We start from the raw sequence: 10,962 nt of genomic DNA on the forward strand, positions 1-10,962 counted from the left end.
TACAGAGAAGCTCACCAGGGTCATCTGGACTTTCTGGCTGAATACCAGGCATGGGAGTACCTGTGTATAAGCTGTGGCCAAGAGAAAATGGGCTCACCTGCTCAGCCCACAGCCTTCTCACACTTCAAATGAGCACTTTCCTATGAAGACAACTGTATACCTACAGGGCAACTCCTAGGCCTCTCATCTGTTGATCTCTGCCTTTAGGATCTCAAAACAGAGGTAGGGACCAGGGTCACTTCTCCTCATTTTCCTCACGGATGAAATAGGATTGGTTCTGTATTTTCAATCATTGGAGCTTTACTAGGGGCAAAAGGTTAGCAAATATATTTCTTCTGAAGCAAAAGTAGAGTTTAGAGTGATGGGCAAAAGGGAGGGGGAAAGATTAAACTGATCTGAAAGGAGTCCAGGCACAGCTATGATTAATTCCAGCCCTCAGGAGGCTGAAGAAGGAAGATGGTGAGATCAAGGATAACCTGGGATACATAGTGAGTTCCAGGCCAACCCTGAAGTGGATGGGAGTGGCAGGGCATGCAGGAGGCGCTGGAGGTTGCTAGTACTACAAAATAAAGGGGCAGAGAAAGAACCTGTGGGGAATGACACAGTAATGGGACTTCAAAGTCAAATTACCTATACTAACTAAAATGTTGAGAAAGAAATAGAATCACAGATCTATGAAGACAATCGCCAGAAAACCACCAAGGTCTTGTACATGACACACCGCTGTCTGTCTAACAACAGAAACAATGGGCTCACAGCAAATCTCAAGATTTGCTCAGGGGACAAGAAAACCTTTATAAATACACATTGATATTCCAAACTCTGCCCCTACAGGAGGTCTGTAACTGCAATATGGCAAGAATGACCCAGGAGCTGGGCATTGGTGGCGAACGCCTTTAATCCCAACACTCAGGAGGCAGAGGCAGGCGGATCTCGGTGAGTTCGAGGCCAGCTTGGTCTCCAGAGTGAGTGCCAGGATAGGCTCCAAAGCTACACAGAGAAACCCTGTCTCGAAAAACCTAAATAAATAAATAAATAAATAAATAAATAAATAAAAATAAGTCTTATAAGTCAGATACTGTGGCACACAGCTGTCATCCCGGCGTGGAGGCAGAGGATGGAGGAACAGGAGTTCCAGGCCAGTTCCAGCTATTGATGATAAACATGAAAAACAAAAACAATCCTAAGAACAAACAAAAAAGTTTAAGTTACAAAATGAAACAGTGAAATGTTTGGAATCAGGAGATAGGGGTTTGAAGCAAGAGTAATGGTTCAGCAATTGAGTGCTTCATGTTCTTGCAAAAAACCTGAGTTCAGTTCTCAGCATCCATAACCAGCTCACAACCCCAAGTGCAGGGAATCAAATGCCTTCTGGCCTCTTGTTTGTTGGCACTTGCACATACACACACTCATATATAAAATTAAAACTTCAAAAAATTAGAGCTAGGTGGTGGTGGTGCACTCATTTAATTCCAGCACTTGGGAGGCAGAGGCAGGCTGATCTGTGAGTCCGAGGCCAGCCTGGTCTACAGAGAGAGTTCCAGGACAGCCAGGCTACACATAGAAACCCTGTCTCAAAACAAACAAACAAACAAAAACTATATTAGGGTTCTCTGGAGTCACAGAATTTATGGAATGAATCCCTCAGTCTCTCTCTCTCTCTCTCTCTCTCTCTCTCTCTATCTATATATATATATATATATATATATGAAATGGCTTATAGGCTGCAGTCCAACTAACCCAACAATGCCTATCTAGGAATGGAAAATCAAAGAATGATCTGTCGTACGAGGCTGGGTGTCTCAGCTGGTCTTCTGTATATGCTGGAGTCCCAAAGAAGTAGGCTCCACTGAGGGAATGGATGTGTTGCAAGGTGAGGGCAAGCAGGCTTCCAGCAGAAGGCGTGGCCCAGATTAAAGGTGCACCTTCCTATCTCAAGATCTGGATTAAAATCATGTTGTCTTCCTGCCTTAAAATCCAGATCACAATGGAGGTGTGCCCTCCATTTCTGGATTATAATTCATTCCAGATACAATCAAGGTAACAACCAAGAGTAGGCATCATATTTGCCCAAAGGGTTGGGGAGATGACTCTGTGGTAAGAGCATTTCCCTTTTTTGCAGAGGACCTGGAGTTGGTTCCCACCACCTGTCTGGTGGCTCACAACTATATGTAACTCCAGTTTCAGAGGATCTGATACCTTCTTCTGACTTTTCCTGCACTAGACACATATGTGATGCAATCCATACATTCAGGCAAAACACACACGCACAATAAATCTAGAAACAGTCAAAACCACAGCCATATTTACATCCAATGTATCTAGGTCATCTGGGTCCAAAACAGAACATAACATGTATAACCACACCAGTACCAGCTCTGCCAAGTCCCTGTGGATATGTGCATAGTCACTTCACTAGGCCTGGTAACTACACCTAAGGATCCCCCAGTAGCCCATTTTACTTTGAGTAGACCTAAAAACATTTTCTATTCTACTTGAGAAGTGGAGGCAGGAGGATCAGGAGTTGAAGGCCAGTCTTGGCTATATTCCAAGTTCAAAATAAGAACACTGACTCAAGAAAACTAAAACCAAGGGCTGGTCATGGTAGTGCACACCTTTGATCTGAGTGCTTGGTAGGCAGAAGCAGACAGATCTTTGTGAGTTCAAGTCCATTGTGGTCTACAGAGTGAGTTCCAAGATAGCCAGGGCTACACAGTGACAGCTTGTCTCAAAAAGGAAACAATCGCGATGGGCGGCGGTGGTGCACGCCTTTAATCCCAGGCAGAGGTAGGCAGATCTCTGTGAGTTCGAGACCAGCCTGGTCTACAAGAGCTATTCCAGGACAGCCTCCAAAGCCACAGAGAAACCCTGTCTCGAAAAACCAAACTAAACAAACAAACAAACAAACATCCCAAACAAACAAACAAACCCAAAAACTAAACAAAACAAAATCAAAACCTATCCTTTTCCTATCTGCCCAGATTGCCAAAAGTTAGGCCTGCCTTGTAATATAAGTATTATCATTCCAGAATTGCCTTGTGAATATACAAATGGTGTTATATATTATTTTGGCTGGTTTCTCCCTCAAAAGGTAATATATTATACATTTTTCTGAACTTTACTTGCTTTTTCAGTTAGTAAATTTTTATTTATTTATTTATTTATTTATTTATTTATTTATTGAGATGGGTCTATATAGCCCCAACAAGCTTGATACTCAGTATGTAGCCAAGGCTAGGCCAGAACTGATGGCAATCTTTCTTACTAAACTTTTTGGGTACTAGAGTTAGGGATTATCAATTTGTATTACCATTCCAGGCTTACTGAGGTATCCTGAAGATCTTTTTTTTAGTATTTATTTATTTATTTATTTTTGTTGTTGTGGGATATTTGATCACACTGTGTGAAGATGTCTCTGTTTTACCTCACTTTCCTAAGACACATTCTGATTGGTTTAATAAAGAGCTGAATGGCCAATAACTAGGCAAGAGAAGATAGGTGGGACTTGTGAAGAGAGAGGAAGGGGGGGGCTGGGGGGAGGATGTCTCACCAGTCAGACATGGAGGAAGTTGGACATTCTGTACTGAGAAGACTTAACAAACCAAGTGGCAGACCATGGATTAATGTAAATGAGTTAATATAAGTTGTAAGAGCTAGTTGGGAACAAGTCTAAGCTAAGGCCAGGCTTTCTTACTTAATAAGAAGTCTCTTTGTTATTATTTGGGAGCTGGCTGCCCAAAGACAGTCTGACTACATTTATTTATTTATTATTTCTAATTTTGTGTGTGTGTGTGTGTATTGTGTATGTGTTATGTGTGTGCTGTGTGTTTGTGTGTGTAGTATAGTGTGTGTTCTTCTGTGAAGGTCAGAGGATGACTTGGGGAGTTGTTTTTTTTCCTTCCACCATGTGAGTCCCAGGGATTGAACTCAGGTTGTTAGTTTGGGCAGCAGGTATCTTTCCCCACTGAGCTATGACACCTGCTCATTGGTTTGATTTTTGAAAGAAGATCTTGCTCTATATCACAGGCTGGCTTTGAGCTAGGTTGCTCAGGCATCCTGGACAGTGCCGTCTTCTTGCCTCGGTCTTCCATCATGCCAGGCTCTTAGATATCCTGCTTTCCCTCTTTTATGGTGCATTGCTTTTTCTTGGGGGTATAATAGTCCATCTAATGGATATACTAGCATTTGTTCAGTCAGCTCCTACTGGGAAACCTTTGGATTTGTTTCATATTTTTGTTTTTTCAAACACTGCTGTGATGACTAACCTTGTTCATAGATCAGTTAGCACATGTGCAAATACATCTGAGGAGTAAATTTCTAGAAGCAGTACTGTCAGGTCAAAGGGTATATGCATTAGTGATTTTGACAGATATTTCCAAATTGGTCTCTACAGGGAGCAAATCAATTTTCATTCCCATCAGTATTAGGTGAGAACTCCTGTTCCCCACAGCTTCTCAGCAGTCTAATAAACTGCTGGTAACTTGCCAATCTGAAGGATAAAAATTGGCACCACCATATTTTTCCCATTAGAATGGAGGTTGAGCATTTTGCCTTCAGTTTATGAAGTTTTATTTCCTCTTTTCTGAACTCACAGCCTCAGCCTGGTTTTCTATTATTATTATTATTATTATTATTATATTATTATTATTATTATTATTATTATTATTAATTGTAGTAGTAGTACTATTAAGACAAGGTCTCACCATGTAGCCCTGGCAACTCTGTAGACCAAGTTGACCTTGAACTCACAGAGATCTGCCTGCTTCTGCCTCCTGAATGCTGTGTACCACTAGGCTTAGCTTTTGTTACTGTTTTTCTTTTCTTTCTTTTTTTTAAATGTTTTTCCGAGACAGGGTTTCTCTTTATAGCTTTGGAGGCTGTCCTGGAACTTGGTCTGTAGACCAGGCTGGCCTCGAACTCCTAGAGATCTGCTTGCCTCTACCTCCCAAGTGCCGGGACTAAAGGCATGCACCACCACTGCACAGCTTGTTTGTTTTTTCAAAGTCTGTATATGTGTGGGTCTTTGCCTAGGTTTGTACACTTGAGCACAGGCCCAGGAGGCTAGAGGCTTCAACTATTCTTAGAGCTGAAGTCATGGAGTTGTGAACCTCCCAGGGTTGGTGCTTGGGACCAAACTTGTCCTCTACAAGAGAACTTGATAGGAAGCCAAATAACTTTGGACTTGTAGTGACTGTCCTGCTTCTGCCTCCGAAGTCCTGAGATTACAGGTCACCATGCCTGACTTTTTGTTTGTTTGATACAGGATCTGCTGTAACACAGGCGGGACTTGAACTTGTTATGAAACCAAGGTGACCTTGACCTTCTGTTTTCAGGTTTTTTTGTGTGTTTACAGGAAACCCTGGAGGACAGAGGTTGCTATTATTATGTTCCTTTACTGCTCTCCACAGTGTGTGTGTGTGTGTGTGTGTGTGTGTGTGTGTGTGTGTGTGTATGTGTGTATCTGTCTGTCTGTCTCTTGTCTGTCTTTATGGTTCTCTACATTACTGCCTTGAGACAAGGTCTTTCACTGACCCTGAAACTTAACTTTTTGACTAAGCTGAATAGCTAACAAGTTTTGGGGAGCTGGCTGTCTCTTCTCCCAGTATTGGTCGTGTGTGTGTGTGTGTGTGTGTGTGTGTGTGTGTGTGTGTGTGTGTGTGTGTGTGTAAATGTATTTATATATTTATATAAATGCATTTTATATATGTGTATTTATATATATTTATATAAACACACACATATTGCCAATGCTTCCAGCTTTTGTTGGCAGGTCTTAGTATGTTGCGATGGATGGCTTGTAGACCAGGCTGGCCTGGAACTCCCAGAGACTGCCTGCCCCTACCTCATGAATGCTGGCACTAAGTAGGCATGTGCCACTACAAAGGGCTTTTTATCTTTTATGTGGGTAGTGGTATTAGAACAGCTTCATAGTTTCTGGACAAACACTCCACTGATGAAGGCATCTCTCTAGCACTGATCTGCTCTTCCTGCCTCTACCTTCCAAGTGTTAGGGTTGCAGTGTGGGGCTCAATGCCTGGCTCCAAAACACTTCTGTGTTTACATCAATTTAATTAATTCTCATGTCATTCCAATGAGGCAGGTGAAACTTAACTGATAAAGAAACTGAGGCACAATGTTAAGTAACCTGTCCAAGGCCATGCAAATGCCTAGGAAGTGACTGTCTTAAACATGGGTAATCTGGCTGTAGAACCTGTGGTGTTAACTGTCTATAATGAAGAAGCTCAGTTGGAAGAGTGAATGTCTAGACAGCACGAAGCCTGTATATATTGGTATGTTCTAGTTCTAAAACTTTTTTTCTAATTTCACAGTCATTTCCTTGATAATCCCCCAGAGTCCTTTGAGACAAATTCCAGGTTCCCCATGGTATCTCCCTAAATAGCTGTCAGATACGATCTCTGGCTGAATTGCTCTCCATCTACCCACTCATTTCTAGACCCACAGCCAACCTCTGGGCTCTTGCACTTGCTGTCCCTCCTTCTGAGGTTCCTCCTGTCCTTCACTCAAATTTCCACTCAAATGCCACAGCCTTAGGGAGTCCCTCCCCTAAACAATACTGCTCTCACACTTCTCATTACCTTCTGATGCAATGCTTCTCCACCCAGGATGGCTTCGGCTTTTCTGTCTTGTTTACGGCTATAGATCTAGATCCTAGAACACTGACTGGGCTTGTACAATTCTGGCTACTCCCAGTAGAATGCCATTCCTGCAGCCTTATTCCCACTTGTCACTTTCCCCCCCCACCCAGGAGGGCACTGAGGATTGACTCAAGGGTCTCAAATGGACAAGCACTCTGCCACTGAGGTACTTGCTAGCCCTGCCTCATCTGTAAAGAGCCAGTACAACATCACTGCCTGCTGGCAGCCTTTCCCGACTGTCAGACTGGCTTAGCTTTGCCTTATAGAGTGGTCATTCATCCTATCCCCGACTTATATTAAATTTACCAGTGTTTTTTTTTTTTTCCTTTTTGGTTTTTCAAGACAGGGTTTCTCTGTATAGCCCCAGCTGTCCTGTAACTCAAGCTGTGGACCAGGCTGGCCTCCAACTCACAGAGATCTGCCTGCCTCTGCCTCCCAAGTGCTAGGATTAAAGGCGAGCACCACCATCCTGGGCCCACCAGAGTGTCTTAAGTGCTTGTTTTCTTTCTTGCTCTTTCCATTCTACAGCAGTGTCTTTTATAGTTCTAATTAAAGGTCACAACCAATGTTCTCTTGGGATTAAGAAATTGTGCTCAATAATGTTTGGGGAAGGAATGAATGAACAACCAGAATTTCACACAGGACTTTATAGTTATTACTTTAGATTGTACCACCGGCAGGTGGTTGTTGCCTTGCCTAGCCTGGAACTCACCCAGGATCTGCCTGCCTCTGCTGGGATTAACTGAGCAGCCTAAGTCGCCCAGCAGGTAGTTGTTGTTTTGAGGCTTTGGCTGGCCTGGAACTTTGTATGTAGACACGACTTGCCTTGAACTCGCAGGATCTGCCTGTCTCTTCCTCCTGGAATTACAAACATGTACCATCACAGGTAACTTGAGCCATCTGCCTTAATGATTTGTTAATGTATAAAACTCAAAGCTGGGCTGTGGTAGTGCACATCTTTATGCCAGCACTCAGGAGGCGGACGCCAGCCTGGTCTACAGAGTGAGTTCTAGGACAGCCTCCAAAGTTACAGAGAAACCCTGTCTTAAATAAATAAATAAGCCAAAAAAACAAAACAACAAAAATAAATAGACAAATGACCCATTGTTAGATGTTAAAAAAGGAAAAACAAAAGCAGATGGAAGTACTATTCTACCGGTGCTGTGTCTCTAGCACACAGTGGCAGACTCCTGCTTAGCATGTAAAAGGCCCTGGGTTTGGTCCTTGATACAAAAAAATAACAGCGTGTTTCAAAATAAAATAAAATAAAAATTAAGAGTCTGCTGCTGGAGGTCTGTAATTGCAGCTAATCAAGAGGCTAAGATAGAATTTTGGCCTAGCTAGGCTACTGTGGGTTCTCTCCTTCCACTATGTGGGTTCCAGGTGGTCTAGCATCTTTATCCTCTCTCTGAACAATAAATATTGTTGGCCCCCAAAAAGGAACTCCACCTACCGAGTTCCAGGACAGCCAGAGCTGTCATACGAAGAAACCCTGTCTCGGAAAACATAACAAAAGTCTTACGTGTGTATTTCTGAAATTGATCTCAGGCCTTTACAAGTGTTTTTTTGTTTTGTTTTTTTTCCCCCAAGACAGGTTCTCACTTAGCCATCTGGCTGGCCTTCAACTCAGAGATCCACCTGCCTTTGTCTCTGAGTGGAAGGATCAAAGGGGTGCACCACACCCCAAGCTGGGGCCTCATAAGGTAAAAGTTCTACCACTGACCTACATCTCAACCTCCTGTCACCTTTTTTGCTTTACACATTTGTTTGTGTGGGGGCTGTGTTAAGAGCACTGCCTGCTATTCCAAAGGACCCAGGTTCAATTCCCAGCACCCCCATGGCAGCTAACTATAACTCTAGTTCCAGAATCCTCATACAGATGAACTGCAGGCAAAAGACCGTGCAAGTGAAATTAAAATAAAACATTCATTTGTGCACATACACGCTCTCGTGCTTGTAACCCAGGAGAACTCTTTCTTTCCAGCCTCCCTCTCAGTTCCTCTTACCTGGAGAAGCCTAGGCCAGCCTCCTACTTCCAATCCTCTCTCTCCTCAACCTTCCACGTTCTGGAATTACAGGTGTATGTCTCCCCACCTGGAGACACACATGTATTTCTCTGACAATTTCATGCATGTCCATAGCACAGTTTGATCTCTTCTTCCCCCTTTCTCTTCTCTTTCCTTTTCTTTCCCATCCCTGTCACGCCTTCCCCACCACCAGTGCTTGCCAGAATCATGACTTTGGTTTTAGTTTTGTGACCTACTTTGTTTAACCAGGGCCATATATCCGGCCACTGGAGCCTGGTGGGGTCACCAGTGGCCACACAACCGAATGGAATGACTTCTTTCCCAGAATCTGTGCGAAGCATGTAGTTAAGCACAGAAGTGTGGGGCCCCTGAGCCCTCCTCCACCCATGCCTGACTGTGGACTGGTCCATTTGTGTGCAGAGCTAGGGCAGGCACCTGGTTGTTAGCTCATAACTGCATGTCTGTGTCTCTTGGAGAAGACAGCCCTTCGTAGCCCTTCTCCCTACCTACTGGTTTTACATTCTTTCCGTTCCTCTTCTGAAAAGGTCCCTGAGTTTTTGTTACTGTCATTGTTTGTTTTGTTTTTAGAGACTAGGTCTCACAGAGTTCTGGCCAGCCTGCCCAAGAATGACCTTGAACTCCTGGTCCTCCTGTCTCTAACTCCCAAGAGCTTCAGTTATAGGTATGTATCAGCATACCCAGTAAAAATTACCTTTATTTAAACATTTTCTTGATTTTTTCTGTAAAAGATATACATATAATGTAAATTTATATGGACTGAGACACATGTATTGTTTTTCTTTTTTGGGGGGTGTTTCAAGACAGGGTTTCTCTGTAGCTTTAGAGGCTGTCCTGGATTTCATAGAGATCCCCCTGCCTCTGCCTCCCCAGTGCGGGGAATAAAGGCGTATGCCACCATCGCCCTAACCCTAATGCACTCCTTTAATCCCAGCACTCAGGAGGCAGAGGCAGGGGGATCTCTGTGAGATCCAGGACAGCCTCCAAAGCTACAGAGAAACCCTGTCTCAAACAAACAAACAAACAAACAAACAAAAAAAGGCGTGCGCCACCAACGCCCAGCTAACACATATGTATTTTACAAATATGCATACATTATGTATACACAGTGAAGAAGGATGTAAATGTTGCACAAATGTTAACAACAGAACCCTGTGAACCATTACTCTTGCCCTTTCTCCATCAATACCTCCATCCTGTTTTCATTTCTTCCTCCTGTAGCCTGTGCTCTTGGCTCATCAGTGTGACCCACTGCTGGTGCCATTGCCCTTTGCTCTTCTGTAACGCTACCTGCTCCAGGCCTGGGGCTGTGAGACCACTTGTTTCCCATGATCCATGCTAGGTCTTTCAGAATTCCACAAACCTCTGACTCCCCTGCTTCTGCTTCCAGGAATGACCTCACTCCAACTTCAGAGAAAACACAAGTCTTTAAAAGAAACTTCCCTAGTTTCCTGCTTCTAAAATAACACCCTTCCTTCCACTGTTAGAGCCATTTTCCTACCTATACTGAGTATCAGGCCCGCAATCCTCTGTCTATTAAGCTTTTCTTTTCTTCTTTTTTTTTTCTTTCTTTTTCTTTTTCTTTTTCTTTCTTTTTTTTTTTTTTCTGAGACAGGGTTTCTCTGTATTGTTTTGGAGCCTGTCCTGGAACTCGCTCTGTAGACCAGGGGGGCCTCGAACTCATAGAGATCCACCTGCCTCTGCCTCCCTAGTGTTGGGATTAAAGGCGTGCGCCACCAACGCCCTGCTCTCTATTAGGTTTTTCAATGTTAATCTCCTTCCCCCCCCCCATCCTGACTCTCTTGGATTTACTAGTCTTTTTTGGGGGGGCATTTGGGGTGGATTTGTCCCCATGTATGTCAGGGTCAAAGGACAGTTTTGGAATCTGGTGCTTTTCCCTGCACCTTATAGTCTCAGAGGATCAGACCCACCAGTCTTCAGGCTGCTTCAAGAGACTTTACCCACCAAGTCATCTTGTTGGCCTTTTGTTTTGAGACAAGGCCTCAAAGTAGCCTGAGGCTGATCTGAAACTCACCACAGAAATGTTGTGTAGATCAGGCTGGTTTTGAACTCACAGATATCCTTGGCATCTGCCTCTGGATTGTTGGGATTAAAGAAAGGGGTGAGCTGCTGAGCCTGATCTCTTGTATTTCAGGCTGACCTTGAACTCATTATGCAGAAGAGGCTCACTTGGAATTCCTGATCCTCTTGTCTCTGTCTCCCGATTGCTGGGATTACAGGCATTCACTTCTACACAGGGC

Source organism: Cricetulus griseus, assembly GCF_003668045.3.
Source record: "Cricetulus griseus strain 17A/GY chromosome 1 unlocalized genomic scaffold, alternate assembly CriGri-PICRH-1.0 chr1_1, whole genome shotgun sequence".
NCBI classification, from domain to species: Eukaryota; Metazoa; Chordata; class Mammalia; order Rodentia; family Cricetidae; genus Cricetulus; species Cricetulus griseus.